The 6,728-nt window shown below is 56.5% G+C and overlaps 1 long non-coding RNA gene across 1 annotated transcript; it reads right to left on the bottom strand.

The window, feature by feature from the left end:
- Positions 1 to 2,514: 2,514 nt before the first annotated feature.
- On the bottom strand, positions 2,515 to 6,485 carry LOC150042924 (uncharacterized). Its single transcript, XR_016533521.1, has 3 exons — positions 6,170 to 6,485; positions 4,436 to 5,298; positions 2,515 to 2,674 (listed from the first exon to the last, which is right to left on the bottom strand). It is a non-coding gene; the product is annotated as an uncharacterized LOC150042924 (long non-coding RNA).
- Positions 6,486 to 6,728: the final 243 nt, after the last annotated feature.

The raw sequence follows: 6,728 nt of genomic DNA, 5'->3' as shown, positions 1-6,728 counted from the left end.
GAGTCTGGTGGGGGCTGCACACAATGCCTCACCAGTGAAGCCCCAAGCTGGTTTTGGTCAAGTCTCTTTTCCTTGATGGGAGGCTACCTGGGCCCATCTAGTCCCAGGTGTGGCATGGAGAAAGGACATGTTTGAGGTCCCCAAATAATGGTGTAGAACTAGAATTCCCAGATCCAGGCTTCTGAACACGCAAGGCTGGCTCCACACACTCAAAGGGCTCCGATATCTGTGTTCCAGACCAATCATCTTGGAGCTGGGATATCTTTTTATTGCCAATTCCTTGGCTTTATGTAGGTAGTAAGAAGAGCCATAGACTGAGAAGCCCTGAGTTTTCTAGTTGTTGTTCACTACTTGCTGTGCCACTTGGGGCAAATTCTCTCCTCTGAGCCTCTGTTTCCACACATTTGTAAAATAAGACTAATAACCCTACCTCACGGACTTATTGTGAGGAATACAGGAAAAATACCTGACCTGGCTGTGGACCTGGCAAATAGTAGGTGCTCAGTGCAGTCTAGTTTGCTTCCTTTTTCTAGGGAAGGATCTACGACCACACTGTAGCTGAGCCTCGCTGTGATGGGGCAGCTGGGAGGGGGTGGGCATTCCACTGGGAGACACCTGTCCCTCTTGTAACACCCAGGTCTGGTAGATGACATGAAACCTGTGCCCTTCCTCACTGCTTGCCACGCAGGTCTGATTCTGCTTGGAGGTGAGAGGACCAGAAGCTGCCAACTGCTGTATGAAAGGAGTTTTTATCCTGGCTTGCTTTATGTTTTGATTCGATTCACAGGGTGCCCAGGTAGATGGCATTCTGTCAGCAGGCCATGTTGTCCTGGCTGCTGAGACTCCACTGGGTAGAATCTAGTATTTAGGACTAAATTTAAGTATGATTCAGAAGTCTACAGAGCTTGGTGTGCTGTGTAGAAACTTTAGTAAAATGCAAATAAGATATGGGTATTATTGGTATGATGAGGTGCTTTTTAAATATTTGTAACATAATTTTAAGAATGGATGCTGCAAGAAAGCTTTTGTATGGATTTCTGTCTTCAGTAGTCATCTGTCCATTCAGCACCATGAGATCCTCCTCAGTCCTTTTACCAATCAAATAAGTTATTGCTCTTGGTTTGGAGGTGAGACATTATTAGCCTAAGAAATTTCGGAAACATGCCTAATCTGATTGTGACTTATCCAAAGATGATGTCGATTTTTAAAATAAAAGTGGTTTTAAAAAAATAGCCAGGTTGGGCCGGGAGTTTGGGCTAGTGGTTAATGTGCTTGCCTAGCATGCATGAAGACCCGGGTTCGATTCCTTGGTAACACATACATAGAAAAAAGCCGGAAGTGGTGCTGAGGCTCAAGTGGTAGAGCTCTAGCCTTGAGAAAGGCCAAGGACAGTGCTCAGGCCCTGAGCTTAAGCCCAGGACTGGCAAAAAAAAAATAGCCAGGTGGCATGGGTTCCTTAATATGTGGCTATTAGATCCAAACAGTACAAGAGCGAGGACTCAATATTTGCATATCCAATGCTATGGACATGGTATTGGAAATATAAACACAACTACATAGACATAAAAATTTATGACTCTATAGATTAATATGTACCTATGACAAACAAACCCTCAGCCTAATTTTAATTATGTTCTAAAATCTAAGTGCCAGTGATTGTAAATAGAGATTTCCCTTCTTGAATACTTGTTTGTTAAACACGTCATTTGAAATATGATATAAAAATCAATGTAAATAAATTCTTTAAATAAAAAAATACAAAAAAGCAGCCAGGTGTGGTGACACATGCTTGTAATCCCAGCACCAGGAGGACAGGTGGCAGCTGATAGCGGCAAAGGGTTCTTCAATTCAGGGATCAGGCTAAGTTGTGTGTGTGCATCCTGAACTCCGGGCCTGGGCACCGTCTCTGAACTTTTATGCTCAAGACTAGCCCTTTACCACTTGAGCCTGAGCCAATTTCTGGATTTTTGCTGATTGATTGGTGATAAGAGTCTGGCAGATTTCCTGCCCAGGCTGGCAAATCTCAGCCTCCTGAAGAGCTAGGATTACAGGTGTGAGCCACCAGCTCTCAGCTTGAACTGGGTTTTGATGGCGGGAGCTGTGCCCTGCCTGGGCGTGGGGGGGTAGGGACTGGAGCTTGGAGTGGTGGACAGACCTGGAGTGGTATGCGGGTGTGACAGCTCCACTCCCAGGTCAGCTTCAGCCTCATTTTGGCTCCTGCCTGCCTGCGTCGACCTCCCATGTCACTTCCCCTCCTGTGGTGCCCTCAGCTGTGGGCCACTCACTTTTGCCCCTTGCCCCAAGGCTCCAGATGTGTGGCTGAGGCCAGCCCTGCTCCCGCTGCAGTGGCTTCCTGGCCAGCAGGGGGAGCAGAGAGCAGGGCAGGCGCTGACTGCAGCAGCCCACCACCACAGGGAGCACGGGCCAGGACAGGTTCTTCAGACCTGCCCTGCCCCGAAGCCACACGTAGACCCCCGCCCGCAGATCTCACCTGACATCTGAGATTCTGCTTTTCAAGTCCAAGAAGGTTCTGGTCTCTCCAGCAGCATCAGAGTGCCCAACGCTGTGTGGGACACATCTGCTTTTGCAATAAGTGTCCAGAGGTATGGAAACAAGTCCCAGCCGGGGCCTGATGGGACGAAGGCCCTTTTCCAGTGGCTGCAGAGGTCCTTGCCTTGAGGAAGGAGCGGGGGAGGGAGAGGACCAGCAGGAAGATCAGCAGAATATGAGCCTGCCCACCGGGGAGGCCTTGGGTAGCCCAGGGTGTTGGGGTCCTCAGTACAGGGACCCCGTGATCCCCAGCCCAGCAGGAGGAACAGGAGCAGGTACGGGGCTGCAGGCCATTCCGGGATCTGAGCTCATCAACCCTCTCTCCTGCCCTGCCCTGCCCTCCCCTTGCTCCCCTGGCACCAGAGAGCAAGGCACCTCACCAGAATGCTGGAGTGGTGGCAGGAGAGGCCAGCATGGAGAGCAGGAGCAGCGAGGGCAGCCCAGCGCCTGGACACCCCACACCGGCCAGCCTGGCATAAGGATGATTAGTGGAACTAAGCAAAAGCCAAATGCATGTTACCATCCCTTGTGTTTAAAGAAATGGGCCCATTAGCTTCTGCTCACCAAAGGAAACTAAGGCAGGTTGCCATAGGGATGGAAGGCTGAAACAATTCTTTGAATTGGGAAGAGCCAACTGGAGCATCACTGAGAGGCAGGCTGAGGGATGTAAGGAGTCCAGGCCCACAGCAGGTGGCAGGCTTTCCTGCCTGGGCTGGCAAACCCTGTACCTCTGCCTGCTGGCCCCTGGGTCACTACTTGCCCTGCCACATTTCAGGCAAGCTGGCCTCCTCACGGGACCTCTGCACACGCTGGCGTCCAGGCCAGGACTGCACTTGTGGTCTGCTCCGCCCATCCTTCAGGCCTCCATGCAGATGCCAGTGGCGTGAAGAAAGCTCCAGTGGGGTGTCATCCTCAGCCGACTCTCCTCACCAGTGTGTGGCTAAGCTCCTTTAACAGGCAAGCGAGGCCTTCATCCTAAGTACCCAGATTGCGCCTCGCAGGTCTGCTTCACCGCCTTTCTCCAGAGCAGAGCCTGCTGTGAGGGTCTGTCACATTTCTGCACCCCTGGCATCACCTTTCCTGCACCTCTAGCCATGGCTCTCACTGCCAAGAGCCCACCGCAGGGGGTGCCCCCCACATTTTCTAACCCCAGAGTCGTCTTCTCCCAGCAACCGAGCCACAGACTCTGTCCCACTGGGGAGTCCCTGGCCAGTGTCTCAGTGCAGAAGGTTGCTGAGGCAGAAGTGCCAACCTTGAGGTCCAAGTTCATTCCCAGACTTGTGCATACCTGTGGTGTGTGTGTGTGTGTGTGTGTGTACAGTGAGGCTGGAGCTCAAGGTCTGGGTGCTATCCCTTAACATTTTTTGCTCTACCATTTGAGCCATAGCGCCACGTCTGGCTTTTTGCTGGTTAATGGAAGCAGGGCACTGGTGGTCACGCCTGTAACCCTAGCCATTCAGGAGGCTGAGTTCTGAAGGTTGTGAGTCAGCAAGGTTCTTGAGATTCATAATTGGCACACACATGTCTCGTTTTTATTTTCCCATGTGTTGGATAGTAGAGATGTTTTATTTTGTGCTGATATGGGGCTTGAACTCAGGGCCTGGTGCTGTCCCTGAGCTTTTTGGCTCAAGGCGAGCACTCTGCCGTTTGAGTCACAGCTCTACCTCTGACTCCCGGCCGTGTGTGTGTGTGTGTGTGTGTGTGTGTGTGTGTGTGTGTGTGCGTGTGTGTGTGTGTCTAAGTGTCTAACTGGAGATAAGCACCTCACAGACCTTCTTGCCTGAGCTGGGTTTCAACGGTGAGCCTCAGATCTTAGCCTCTTGAGTGGCGGGGGTTATAGACCTGAGCCATGGATGTCAGGTGGAGTTGGATTCCAAACACTTACTGGGTCAGAAGCTCTGGATATAACACCAAGCTGCTGGCTGGAATCGCAGCCTTTTCCAACACTCCCAGAACTTTAAAATATCCTTGCCAGATGGATGAAAAAAGGCATCTCTTTTTAATTTGTGTTTCTTGGCTGAGAGTGAGGTTGAACATTTCTCCATGAGAGGACTGGCTGCCTGCATATTCAAGGGACCCCTGGACCAGTGTCTTCCTTATTGCATGTGGAGGCATTTATGATTCCTCTAGGAGACTGGAGAGGCTGGCACCAGGCAGGTGGGTGGGGGTCTCTTGGTTCCCTGGGTCCCCTCTCTGTAGGGGAAGCACACTGCCTGAACCAAACAGGGGTCACACTGGCTGTCCCCAGCTCCTGGAACCTGAGTCTGCTGGACTCACAAGCTAGGTGTCCTGAGTAAAAACAGGGTGGGAATGCCAACCCTGAGGTTGGTGTGAAAGACATGTGTGGGCTTCGAGGACTTTATCCAAGCGAGGGTGGTGCATTCACTGGCTGGCACGAGTGGGTGCTGATTTGAGGATCATCCTGCAGCCCTGCCTGTGGAATATCCCTCGTGCAATTTCCACCTGCTGCTGCTATTTGGGTTTCTAGGCAGATCCACACTGCAACTTGGTCAGTGGACTGAGTTCGCAGGACTCCTGGGGAGTCTTGCACACCGGCGGATCTCCCCCATTTTCTGAGGGTTCCTCTTCTATGGCGCAGCCTCAACCACAGAGCCGACGGCACTCACTGGAAGCGTGATTGTGGCAGGCTTCACCAAAGCCTGGAGAGTGCCTGGCACACAGATGCCAGTCATTCATGCTGCTTCCTCTTAGTCTGGGCCTGGTAGACGGTGGGCATTCAATAGGTACCTGCAGGATTCAACAGAGCATTCCCAAGGAAGCCTGGAGACTTGGGAGCTGCCTGCCTGCAGCCTCTCACCACAGCTAGGAGCCTAATGTCTGGATTCCACCTGTCCTTCCCCGGGCAGAGGTAGGTATATTCCACCTGGCCACAGGAAGTTACACCCAAGATTCCCCTCAGCACCGCCCAGTGCGGTTGCCTCACTGAGGTGGCCAAGAAATGGACTCCTGTGAGACTGCGTGTCTGGCCGCCTTGCTTGATCATCATGAGCCGAGCACTCGTAAGCAGTGTGCAGAGCGCGGGACTCTGCGGAACACGCACACTGGGCTGCGCTCCTGAGGTGTGGGGGTCTCCCGCGTGTGCCCGCACACACGACACACACCTTCCTCTGCAAGCCCTGACCAGGACCTCGGAGCACAGGGGCGGCCCTGCCCCTGCCCCTGCCCCTGCCCCTGTCCTGCCCTGCCCCTGCCCCTGCCCCTGCCCTGCCCCTGCCCCTGCCCTGCCCCTGCCCTGCCCCTGCCCCGCCCTGCCCCTGCCCCTGCCCCTGCCCTGCCCCTGCCCCTGCCCCTGTCCTGCCCTGCCCCTGCCCCTGCCCCTGCCCTGCCCCTGCCCTGCCCCTGCCCCGCCCTGCCCCTGCCCCTGCCCTGCCCCTGCCCCTGCCCCTGCCCTGCCCTTGCCCCTGCCCCTGCCCTGCCCTGCCCCTGCCCCTGCCCTGCCCTGCCCTGCCCTGCCCCTGCCCCTACCCTGCCCCTGCCCCTGCCCCTGCCCTGCCCTGCCCCTGCCCCTGCCCTGCCCTGCCCTGCCCTGCCCCTGCCCCTGCCCTGCCCTGCCCCTGCCCCGGCCCGGCCCCGGACAGGACCCTCAGAAGTAACTGACCTTCACCCATCAGCTGACAAGCTCCACGGCTCGGCCCACACCTGCCAGGGTCACAGCGCCAGGGTGGGCGGGCGCGGGAGGCTGGGAAGCTCGTGGCCGGGGCCTGGAGGAGCAGATGCTGGTGGCAAGAGCCGGGCTGGAGAGGAGGGCCGGGTGCAGGCCGGGGCAGAGGCCCCTCCGAGTCGGTTCTAGTCTTGAACTGGGGTCGCAGTGCACGGCGGGCCGCGGCCGCACCTGTCCCGCGAGCCCGAGGCAGCTCCCGCCTGGCCCCAGCTGCGTCCAGGGCCGGGCTGGAGGCGTGGAGACGGGCGGGGCGCGGCTCGAGGGGACCCGGGCTGGCCGGGCTGGAAGGAGGGGCGGGGCCGGCGCGGGGGGCGGGGACCCGGGCTGGCCGAGCCGGAGGGAGGGGCGGGGCCGGCGCGGGGGGCGGGGACCCGGGCTGGCCGGGCTGGAAGGAGGGGCGGGGCCGGAGGGCGGGACGGGGCGTGGCCTGAGGGGGCGGGGACCCGGGCTGGCCGGGCTGGAAGGAGCGGCGGGGCCGGAGGGCGGGGAGGGGGCG

Source organism: Megascapheus bottae, chromosome 33 (assembly GCF_031878675.1).
Source record: "Megascapheus bottae isolate mThoBot1 chromosome 33, mThoBot2.hap1, whole genome shotgun sequence".
Taxonomy (NCBI): Eukaryota; Metazoa; Chordata; class Mammalia; order Rodentia; family Geomyidae; genus Megascapheus; species Megascapheus bottae.
This window is presented reverse-complemented; position numbering and strand designations above follow the sequence as displayed.